This window comes from Pieris rapae, chromosome 2 (assembly GCF_905147795.1).
Source record: "Pieris rapae chromosome 2, ilPieRapa1.1, whole genome shotgun sequence".
Lineage (NCBI taxonomy): Eukaryota > Metazoa > Arthropoda > Insecta > Lepidoptera > Pieridae > Pieris > Pieris rapae.
Genome location: NC_059510.1, coordinates 1,221,406 through 1,234,177, shown reverse-complemented (window position 1 = coordinate 1,234,177; position 12,772 = coordinate 1,221,406). Strand labels below are relative to the sequence as shown.

General features: G+C 32.9%; 1 protein-coding gene across 1 annotated transcript in view; it reads left to right on the top strand.

The window, feature by feature from the left end:
- LOC110995601 (disintegrin and metalloproteinase domain-containing protein 10) overlaps positions 1 to 12,772 on the top strand; it is an 87,580-nt gene that overhangs the window by 38,625 nt on the left and 36,183 nt on the right. The gene's annotated exons all lie outside the window — the stretch shown is intronic.

The following is a 12,772-nucleotide window of genomic DNA, read 5'->3' as shown; positions in this document are numbered from 1 at the left end:
ATACGCACGAACTACAGCAAAAAATTGTTTACCTACGAATACATAGCTGTATAATAAACTAACTATAATAAACCCGCAAATATATAAAAAACTACCTCTCAATTCATTTAAATCGAAGCTAAGTGAATTTATTAGATAAAATTACTTTTAAATTCAATTCTTATAATAAATGTTTTACTTTTAACTTTATTGCATGTACGGCTATTGTTTTATTGTGATTGTTTTAAGAACGACTACAATGCAATGTTAATCTAAATTTCTCATGTAAGTGACATTTTTGTCTTTTTTGAGAAATAAAACTACAAATTTACAGAAGGACAATTTTGTTGACGAGTTTCACGTTATGATAATAATAGTAGTACAAGGCTGTTTAATTTTTAATCATTGCTTAAAGTAGAGCTTAGATTTGTTATGTACATTCTATAGATTCTAATCTAGCTTTCTTTAGTACCGTTGATCGGAACACCTTCACTTTAAAAGCTCAAAAATCTCAGTTCATGGCTTTCTTTCTTCATTCGATTCCTGATAACGCTTCTATTTATCGTTAAGATGACAGATGGGCTGAAATGATTTTTTTTTATAGAATTTGATTTGATTCAACATCCTAGCATATTATATATTAAAAAATAGCCTTCGATAACGATTATAGCGGTCCTACAATCGTACAATATAATTTTTATGGTAGTAGTTACGGCGTTTACATATTCGTTAGCGCAAAATGTCTGTCCAGTCCAGAGAGCATTGTCTGAGAACAGTTGATTAGCTACAGTAGCATACATAAGTTATGAGACGATTTAAAACGTTGTCGCAAAATATATTTTGAAGCTTTGTAGCCCCTGGTGGTTACAAACAAAGCTAAGACAATTCATCCAGATGAATACTTCAGCGAGGTTAGAGTAGAAATTTAACTGAGTATGACGATCATTGCTTTTTATTACCCTTAGCTAAGCTCATGCTAATGATGCTATTTAAATATTTTTGCAAGGATCTTTGACGCCCTACGTAAAAACTAGCAGATACAGTCGGTAATCCTTGTCTGCTTTCAGTGGAATGGTTTCAACGGAAATCTTCTAAATATTACCATTTGCTAAATATAATTCGCATCTGTGTTTGTTATTCATTCACATATAAAAAACAGTACATAAGTTATAAGGCGACAGGTGGCATTTTCTTCTATAGAAATTACCACGACATAGTATGAAAAAAACCGCACCTACTCAGGTTAACAATAAAGATAGAATATAGCCTAGCTGTATGTCAGCTAATCTTAGGGGTTATGTGTGTTAATTAATAATAAGTAGCTAATTACGAGGCAGAAGATAAATGTTTAAAGAAGAATATTAAATAAATTTAAAGACAAAGCTCGTTCGATATCAAGAACAAAACACAGCACAGTAAAGAGTAGAGATATAATTCAGTTTTTTAAGAATTGGTTGTCAAGGGAACGCAAATCAAAACTACCTTATATATGTATAATCGAACAAACACACTCATCAAGCCATTGTAAAGTGTGAATTACTTAAGACAGGTACAAAGTTTGCGGGTGACGCGAAGTGGCGTGAAACAACTTTGCTATTGTACTCCCAAAACGATATAATCTACTCAAGAACACTATTGTTTCCCTAAAAAGCTACGTTCTCTTTACGTTGATGTTTGGGAGGTTAATTAAATGAAATACTTAATGATAAATAACTTGAATGAAATAAAAGAGTTATAATTTTTTTTATAAAATAACTTCCAGAACTTCTAAAAAGACATAGACATAAGTTTTATTACCAACAAAATACACACACAGAAATATACAAAATAACAATAATCAAAGAAAAAAAAATGAGAGATAACACTTATTTTTTTAAAGAACAAGGTATGTTTAAAGTATGTTATGCGTGTCTGCTGTGGTTGTAATTGGCCTTGGCTCTGCGTTTTGCTGAGGAGCAGAGTGTTCCATAGTGCTGGTTGTTCTGCCAGAGACCTGCTAGTTTGCGCCTCAGTCGCAAAAAGAATAAGAATATTTTCATACTAATACTTAGTAGAAAAATAGTGAAAAATAATATAATTTTGTTTAACATTGCGATACAATATACTAATTCTTTATTCTTTATTGTAAATACAATTACAATAAAGAATCATAAAATCCTTTTCTTTGTGACCTAACGTTCATTTCTAGGAAAATATCCATTTATCAATATGTACTAATATAACAGAAAAGTCATTTTTATTTGCTTGTAAAGAACTACTCAACCGATATTAAAATTTATTGTACCACTAGAAGACTACATTGTAACAAACATAATAGTTCATCCTTGCGAAGGTGCCTACTAGTTAATTAAAAAGCGTCTCAGTTCCATGTCAGCGTATTAAATATAAAATGTCATAAGTTATAAAATATCAAAATTAATAAATCATTTTTGTCTTATTATTATTTTTAAGTGTAAGCTGTGTTGTGTATTTTTGCTTATATGTTATTATTATTGAAGCTATTATTAGTATTAGCTATTATTATTGAACTAGAATTAAAATAAATCTTGGTCAAAAAAAATTCTAAGTATTAATGATTATTTTTGTGAAACATTATAATTATTATTAATTTGATAATGTTTTAATAATGTCATATTTTATCACTACGAATAATATAAGTATTGACTATTATGGTATGACTTATAATATATGTAACTTCTATGTAAAATTTCGTTTTACGGCAAATTTGACCTTGATTATGTGTGGCAGAATATGGGAGTTTTAGAGTGTACCACCATAACATTTTTGTACTATATATTTACTGACATACGCCGTCGACTTTTTGTTTAAGGCAAGCCGACAAGCATTATTATCGAACTAGCTATAGGAATAATCAAATAAATTATATATATCTTTATATGGCCAAAGTCGATTGTCGCTACGAGAGGGCACTCTAGGCATTAATAATTCCGCAAGAGTACACCATATTTCTTTTTCGTAATTTCTGCCCCGTCGGCATCAAAGTCCTCGGCTAATTGGGAGCTTTCGGCCACTCGAGTTTTAATGTCTGGGCATAGATGGCCATCGCTTTGCCATGTAGATAGGGGCTTGGTAAATAATTGCTTAATCTGCTTTGAGATGCCATACTTGACTTCTCGATGTTTGCAGTGCCGTGTGTGTATGCTCTAGGCTTAAGTACTTACTTTTACTACATTTACATACTGTAGGCATAGATGAGGAGAATTACGAAACAAATGAATGTTATTGGTTTTTGGACAACGTTATTACGTTCAAATTGATGTATACATGCAGGTATTCGATTAATAATAATATTGAAAATGACGATGAAGTTATCCTCTGAAAGATTAGGTTGTATATCTATTACTACACGATATCGATATCGATATCGAGATCGCTCGAGAGGCCGCCAGTTGTCATCCTTTTAATTTAATTATATAAAATATATTTTAATATTTAAATGTTGATTTGGCACTAATTGTACCATTGTTAGTAATACTATCTATCTTGTGTTACACCTTCATAGCTAATAGACTGAAGTATTTCCGAACCAATTCGACTTAGGGTCCTTCAAGAAAAGAACGTATCAATTCTTAAAAGGCCGGCAACGCACTCGCGAGCCCTCTGGCATTGTCCATGGGCGGCGGTATCTCTTAACATCAGGTGAGCCTCCTGCCCGTTTGCCCCCTGTTCTATAAAAAAAATATCACATTTTAACATTAACCATGTACATTGTTCTAAATACATCGACGTTTCGGATGAATAGTACTTGTCGTGCGTAGTTTTAATGTAATCGCAAAAGTTTGGTGGCGTGTAAATGGAGTTGCGAGGGCGGCATCGATCGCAGTTCGTCGCCCTACTTACGCCATCATTGATGCACTTGCCGTGTTTATGCATCAGATAATCAGCACGGATGCCCGCTCTCATCCGCCGGGGTCGTCGATACTTTAATGATACTCGATATTTAGGTATAGGAAATTCTTTTGTGACCAGCGCTTCTTTTTTTATCTGCCTGCTGTGCTTGACACACGATTTTGGATTGATTTGGGTCTTATGAAGTTTTCCTTTAAACGAGCGATAGTGCGCAAATAGAAAGTAAAATCTATGTTTGCACTGCCGTGATTGGAACCCACGACCTGAGTGTAGTTAAGCTCAAGCTAGGCGAGACAGCGTCCAAAATAGTTTTGGTTGAATTTAATTTATATCAAAATCTAAACATAAAAGCCTCCTTTGGATATGAAATACCAAAAGAAACAAAGAACGTCATGGCTCCAAAAATCCTTTTAAACCTGCAGTCTCATCTATTTAAATTTTCCACCCTTTTATTTGCAACGACAATTCATTAAAAATGTCCTTTAAATAAGCAAAAATATTCACATAAAATATAGCTTGGACGAGGCGCTTTAGTGAATTATAAAAATACGAAATGCCCTTTAGAATTTAGAGGTTTTTCGTGTGCGGTTACACGTAGATGCTACCCTCTTCTAACTTGTATAATCCTGATGTCTCTGTTTACCGTGTTTTCAAAGGGTATGCGGTTTTATATATATGTAATTCTTAATCAAATTCCGATTTGGTTTGACGGAATTTTGTGTATTAAACGATCAACAGCGCCTATTACGTACCAAAAGGATAAAATCGCGGCAAAAAGGCCCCATTTGAAAAGAAGAATGCTGTTTCATCAAGACAGCACCGTGTCACAAATTAATAAAAACGATGGAATTTTTTTCGTTTTCTCAGACCTCAAGTGAATGGTCGATAGACAGACATTTTACGCATGAAGAGGTAATCGCCGAAAGTGAAGCCTATTTTGAGGTTAAAGACAAATTGTATAAAAATGGAATCGAAAAATTGTATGGCTATGATCGTTGTATCAAAGGCGATATTGAATAATCAAATTAAATTCTATAAAAAAAATCCTGTGTAAACCTATAAAATTTACATAGGAAAACAGCCCACCTGCCTGCCGGTCGGTCTGAGAATAGGCTTTAATACCCCTTAGTGATAGGGTGGCACGCCCCATTTGGCATTAAAATATACATGTAAGATTTAAATTTCGCCCTTTCCTCTACCAATATAAAATCTAAAAATACAATTTACTACAAGAAGTTATTTTTTATTGAACCAAAATATTAAGAGAAATAACTTAATATTGCAAAACGTCTGCCGAGTTTATACGATTTGTTTGTAACGAGAAATTTTTTATTAATACTTAAAAGGCCAGCAACGCACTCTTAAGCTTTCTGGCATTGGGAGTGTCCATGGGTGGCGGTATGACTTAACATCAAGTGAACCGTTGGTTTCCCGTTTGCCCCTTGTTCTATAAAAAAAAGTTAATATATATACTCTATGTGGAATAATTTTTTCCACCCTTTTATGCCAGCGTTTAACAACGATTTGTACAGATTCAGCCCCGCTTGTAGACAATAGCGAATGCAATAATGGATAGAAATGGATGGCTGGAAGAGATAAATGGTTGAATAAAATGGGAATGCCAATATACTGCAGACTAAAAGCACTTAGCTGTTGTATCAAATCGGATATTGCCGAGGATTTCTCCATCGTCTTGTCACGGGATGTCAACTTTAGATGTTTGGCTTGTTGCATTGATTCTATCGCAATGCTTCGCAAAATCCCCCAGCTTAGAGTAGGTACAGGGCAAATTGGCCGATGCGAATGGCCTGTGCCAAGTTCTATTCCACATCATTCGTGGCCGTAGAGGACTTGAGTTTAACAACTGATCCCGTAGCTGGATACTAGGGGTTTTTTTATTTATTGCATTTTTTTAACTTTTTAAATCCAGCAACATGAACAAGCAAAGCAAAAATTTGTATAAATCTATTTCTTATAATAGTTTAAGTAACAATTATTCTTATTTTTATTATTATTTACTATATACCAGCTACCTACTGAACCAAACAAATTCGAGCCTTAAAGAATTGGTGTGTGAGTGTCCATGGGCGGCGGTATCATTGAACATCATATAAGCATCCTACCTGTTTGTATTTAATTAAAAAACGATCATTAAAAATGTTGAAAACTCGTTTGAAGCACCAAATTACATTTTAAAATTTCGTCTCCCAAATTGAATATTTTTAATAATTGTACGTACGCATTCAAACCGATATCTGTAACGGTGTTGAATGCGAAAAATCTAAATGAATTCGAAACAACAATACGAAACGAACAATATCGATGCTGTTTCATTGCATACAAGTATGAAAGTAATTACAATTCCTGGCTTAACTTGGAGTTTGTTCGAGGATCCTTTGTATAACCAATTATCGATTCAATTTATATGTTTTGGTTTTGGGGTACCGCGTAAACGTAGAACGATTTGTGCGTTTCTCGCTGTTGAGATTAAGGGCGTTGACAATTCGAGTTGTTTTGGAGCTCAACCGGAAATGGTTTTAGATAGATTATATTCTGTATAAAAATTTACAACACACGAACGTGGCTTTTGATATTTTCTGTGACTGAAATTTTAGTCTAAATCTGAAGATAAGGCAGTTTCCTCGCAGGAGCTTTCAGAACGAGTAAGCATCCATACATCTTACGATACGACGGCGTGTGTCAGGCACGGGAGCTTGATCACGTACTTGCCTATTCGATTGACAAATGATCATGAAACAGACACAACAATGGGAGACCTGAAAAGGTTGTTGTTTTTATTTTTATTCTAAATGAAGAGTCAAGTCAAAGCCAAGACAAAAATCATTTATTCATGTAAGTAATATAATGTACACTTATGAAAGTCAAAAAATAAATATACATTGAATTTTACATTTACTGCCAGTTCTCAAATTAAGAGCGTAGAAAGGAAGAGATGAACTGGCAATAAACTCTCCGCCACTCATTTTAAACGACTCTGTAGAAAATATTCTGTAGACACAAGTATGTGCCTAAAGTAACTTATGTTTTGCCTAGTTACTTAAACTATAATAAATAGGAAAGTATCGAACAAGTTTTCATAGAGCGGTTCCCCTTCACAAATTATTCCCCTGTCCCCAACAAATGAGTCACTATTTAGTTTAAGTATTTGTTACCTTTTAATGTTACGCTGACACGCCATACCCGGATGTTAGACAAATTATGAGCAATCTATATTTGATAACGAAATTAACTATTAGGGGTGATAAAAAATAACCATGAAGCGATCAGTTGTGACTAATCTTATGTTTTGAAATCCAAATGCAACAGCCCTAATGTTTTTAAAATAAATAATTATCAATCGACACAGGTTATTGTGAAGTACGACTTTTTGAAGTTATACTTTTGGCGCGATGGAGAAAACTGATGAGAGTGAAATTTTACGATGCGCGCGCACACCAACACCTAAATTCGACATCGTTAAGTTAGGTCTACTACTGCTACTGTATATTCTAGTATTTTTATATGTAGAACACGTGTTTCGTAACAGTATAATTAAACAGTGTGAATAAATCAATATTATTTTGGTGTTTTTAACTCCATTTCATATACGATGGTGATAGTTTACTAACAATTTATTTATTTAAATAAAATATTTTTGATTAATTTTAATATTTATCGTTTATCACTACTGCATTTTAGTTTTTTTTTTCCATACGCCACAGAAGTATAACTTCTAACGCGTGTACGTACATAAGTATACACAGTCTTTTTTTAATAGGATATCGCTGTTGGCCTTAAGGGCCTTTTACAGCTCAGCTCGGGCTGTTTTGTCAAGCGTAGTTCAGCCGGAATGACCGATCTCCCGCGACTAGAGAGAATGAGACGAGCTTTTTAAACGGGAGTGTCCCTTTTTTCCAATTACAAGTCGCGATGTCCCCGGAATGAACTGTGGGATGCAAATTTGTCCCGTTTTCCGAAACCGCGCGAAAATTTGAGCAGAATAAATGAAATCGTGACCTATGAAGCTATATTAAAACAAATTTGTTCTTTTGTTAAACATTGATTCGTGACTTTTAACCCAACTTTTAACTTTATCTAAATAAATAACTTTAAAAAAGTATTTTTTTTTTCATTGATGATTATTTATTTGACCTAAATTAAACCAATGTCCCGTTTTGGGTTAAAGAATAAATGGTCACATTACCCATGTACTCAATTATATGCACGCTTTTCTCCTATACTCCTCTGGTAAGCCCCGACATGCCATGCTCATTCCAATAGCAATAGCGACCGACGTTTGTATGTGATTTTTTGAAGTGAAATCTAATGCGACTTCCAACAAGGTTGCGTTCAACGTTCAACGCTCCTGGGAAGGAGGAATAGAAAGAGACAGAGCGAGAGTGAATACTTCCTATTTTCATTTCCATATTATGAAGTTTCAGTTGTCCCGCGTAAGGGATTTTACGCACTATTTTTAAAAATGGACCTCTTATATCAACTACGCGCTAAGATGAATCTGTGGCCAAGCTAGGCATTGGATGAGCAGGGGATTGTCTAGAAAGATAATTTATTTACTGAAAATACTTGATGTCTGGATATTATATCGTATTAGCGGATAAGAGAACATAGTTTCGCGTTCAAGAATAAAGGAAGAAACTTAACGGTGTCACGATTCACTTAAGCTAGTATATTATGCAGACTTGAAGCTCGGGATTCTAGGTCGAGAGGGAGGCATAGGTGTCGCCAATCAACAAGTGAACGCTCTTAGTACATTCGCTTTTCAGGATAGCATTTTTTTTAAGAATATTTTTCGAATTTATTCATGTATAAACACTTCGTTTCGTACATATTTATAATACAGTTGACATTCATGAATGAAAAGAAGGACAACTGGCGGCCTTACCGCTTTCGAGCGATCTCTTCCAGCCAAACAATATTAGAAATAGATAAGGCAATGTACAAGAAAAAGTTCACATGAATCACGATAATTTACGATAGGATATTTATGTTATATGAATATTTTATAATATATGATATGTAATTTATTTTGTTTTATGCTAATACGTATAAAGTATGAGGTCCTTTGAAACATCCTCCATATTTAAAATATTATACTTTGGTAAGGGCGTGGCTTCCCACTAAACTTCTTTTTTTGAAATTTTGGAAATAAATATATCCTTTGTTACTCAGGGATAATACATAAGCTTTGAGAGTCGACCCAGCCTAGCAAACCCCGCGTGCGCGGGCCGGCGTAAGATTTTCGCCTCATTTAAAAAAAAGGGGATAATGCAAAAAGGTTTATAATAGTGAAACAGTTCTTACTCTTTAGTAGTTTAATTAAAAGGTTACAGGACTAATCCATATTTCATTAATTTTCCCAGTTTAAGTAATTATAGTTAGTATAATAAATGGGTTGGTGTGCGATTAAACTGTTGTTTCGCATAAAAACTTCATTTGATGTGGACAATGAGTAATTTGATACGTAACTTAGTGCAGCAAAAAATTTATAAAAACTTGTGTTTTTTTGTAAGTGTTAGTTAGTTTTGTTTTTATGGATGACTTCCAAGAACAACACTTTAGTTAGACTAAGTCAAAAATGAAAGTTGACTTGGAAAGTTCGCGCTATGAAATGTTTTTGAATAAAGATTACTAAGTTTAGTAGGTCTAGGTTTACTAGGTTAACCTAGTAGATGCTAAACTTTGTATGAAATATATTGTATTTTAACTAGTGATGATCTTAAATAAATTCAGCAATGTGTTCGCCTAGTGGCTTCAGCGTGAGGTTGTAGGTTTGATTCCCGGCTATACCAATGTGCTATCTTTATCTATCTTCTATGTGCGCATTTTCCGCTTGAACGGTAAAGGAAAACATCGTGAGGAAACCGGCTTGCCTTAGCCGTTAGGCGTCTTGTGTCAGGCACTGGAGGCTGAGCACCTACTTGCCTATTAAATTGAGGTTTTGTATATTTAAAGAGATTTTGTAATTAAAAATAAGTGGCGCTTCAAGCTAGGTCTTAGAAGTTTTGTATTCGAGATTTTAATTCATGATCAGCTTGCATCCCATATGCCTACGATTCGAGGCAGTATTCCTCAGTAGAAGCCACGAAATCAATACTGTAGAACAAGTTGGTGAGTCTAAAATTGTATATTCAGACTTGTAATTGTAATTACAGCTTTTAAATGGTAATATAGGTGTGGGTAGTTATTTCTTTGACTCATTTACGTCGTATCGTGTAATCAACGTCACGTTTTCCTTGTATTTAAACATTGAATTTTATTTAAACGTTTCCTGTGATAGGAAATTTTAAATGCGAAACGACAAAATTTATACGAATACAGTGTTTAAATTTTTTTTAATGGGAAATAAAAATATCCTATGTTATTCAGGGAATAAAAATAAAGTATGTTTATTTTGGAATATAAGATTCAGGTATCACTTATGCCACGTTATTAAATTTGAATCGGTAGATATCCCTACTCATCGGCAAAGAAGACATAGGGTGTAGGACGAGAGAAAAAGTCGGCGTAAAAAAATCTCGGTGATAATATTTATTTTATTTATTCACAACAAGTATTTAGAATACAGTCCAATTAAAATTATTAAACAAAGGGTTAGGCTTTATCGCTTTCAGGCAACCACTGCCAGAAATAAATAAATTAGATAAAGTGCAAAAAGCAATAAACTACATAAGAGTTATTTTTACAAATGAAACAAAGCAAATCAATGAAAACATATGTAAACAGTGAAAGGCCAATAATATCGCAGTTTTTCAGTATAAACGTTACAAATATACAACTTAATTTGGATAGGATAGAATATCATAACATAATATTAAATTTTTGTTGTATTGAGATAATTGTTGTTAATTATCGTACATTGTGACATTACAAGTTTCTTTGTGTAATGAATAATTGATAAAAACCAAATGTATAGATACGTTACAATTAGGTCACATGAAACTAAAATATTTTGTTAGTGTACTTATTTGAATTTATAAAAGCTTACCATGATTATATGAATGTAATGAATAATTGATAAAAACCAAATGTATAGATACGTTACAATTAGGTCACATGAAACTAAAATATTTTGTTAGTGTACTTATTTGAATTTATAAAAGCTTACCATGATTATATGAATGTAATGAATAATTGATAAAAACCAAATGTATAGATAGGTTACAATTAGGTCACATGAAACTAAAATATTTTGTTACTGTACTTATTTGAATTTATAAAACCTTGCCATGATTATATACCGTGCGTCAGGAGATCGCACGTAGTCGGACGGCCGAATGTAATGAATTTAAGATTACTTGTTATTATTTTACAAATTTATTATTTAAATCACGTTTATTTTTAAATAATATTTATATTCAATTTACAAGCTACTTTATTTTGATGATTGTACTTGATTCACGATGTAACGAATTTATGATGATATGTTATTACTTTACAATTTTATTATGTTTATAATTAATATTTATAATTTACAGTATAGATTATTTGATGATTGTATTTGTTTAATATGTTTTACTCGATGTAAGTTAGTTGATTGACTCGATACCGACAGTGACAAGCATAATGAAGGGTAGTCTTGATACGATCTAAAATAAGTGAGGTTATTCGGACCGATCCGCTTGACGAAGACGGACGTTAAATTGTAAGCTGTGTGGTTGTTTAAGGATAAGAAGTGTTGGAAATATACTTAGTTATTGTTGTAACAAAGCAGGCGTTTATTATTATACACCGAGAATCGAATAGAGAGAATTTATCTCATTTGGAAATAAACGATTTATTATTTTGTAATATTAACGAAGTAAAGTAAATTATGCATATCAAATCAAACATATATGTATGTTGAGTTAATTGCGAAGGTGTTAATTAGACCACAATAATCAATTACAGTGTACACACGATACATGCATTTGCTGTCACGATGATATGAAGGCTTCAGAATCTGATCTATATGAATACAGTGTTACATAGTTTTCATTGCCAGCTACTGGAATTGATACTACCGACGTCATTTTGAAATTCCGACAAATTTCTTGGTGCTTACAATAAATAATTTTGGTATCTACCATCGTCTAATAGAAATCCAATTAAAATGTTTTATTTTTATTACACGGCAAGGTTTTAAATATGGAACGGTTCTGATTGCTAGGTATCTTAAAAGGTATTTAATTAATAGTTAACAAAACCTATCATATGAGTAGTTACTAAGTTCGTGTCATATTAAGTTAAGCCTAGAACTGTATTTTCTAGATAGGTAAATTATTAAGTTAGCCTGCTGGCAATGCTAATTAATATCGATGACAGCGACAGTCTCGCTGGCCAAGAAAAGTATGTGGCACTGTAACATTCCAAGTGTCAAATGTCATATGTCAGATTTCATAAGTATGTCAAACTTTAACACTATTATTCATTATTAAACAGTTTTATTGCACCGTTTTCTCTCTTTCTCTTTTCATCACAGCGTAAACGTAACAAAATAAACACAAAGTAGAGAAACGTAACTGAAGAAGCCGAGTTCGATTACGAGCGAAATTATTTTTGTTTCGGGCCTATAAAGAAAATAATTCATGTATCACAAAAATAAATATATTGTTTTTTTTATTACTCTTTAATGTTTTATATTCTACGGTTTCGATATTTGTAAATATCTGAGGAACATGTATGCTAACAATATAATAATTGACCTGTATAGTAGTATTACTCTAGGAGTACAATCAGATAATTATTTAACTAATGTACATACAAATATTGTAAATTATATTTTAAAAGAGTAAGTGTGGAGTTTCTTGCCCATTCTTCTCCACACGAAACAACCCTTTGAAAGGAGCAATTAGAAGTATCTTTTTATTTTAATTTAACGTGCAAAAGTGCCATTTTAGGTGGTCTAATTGGAATAAATGATTTG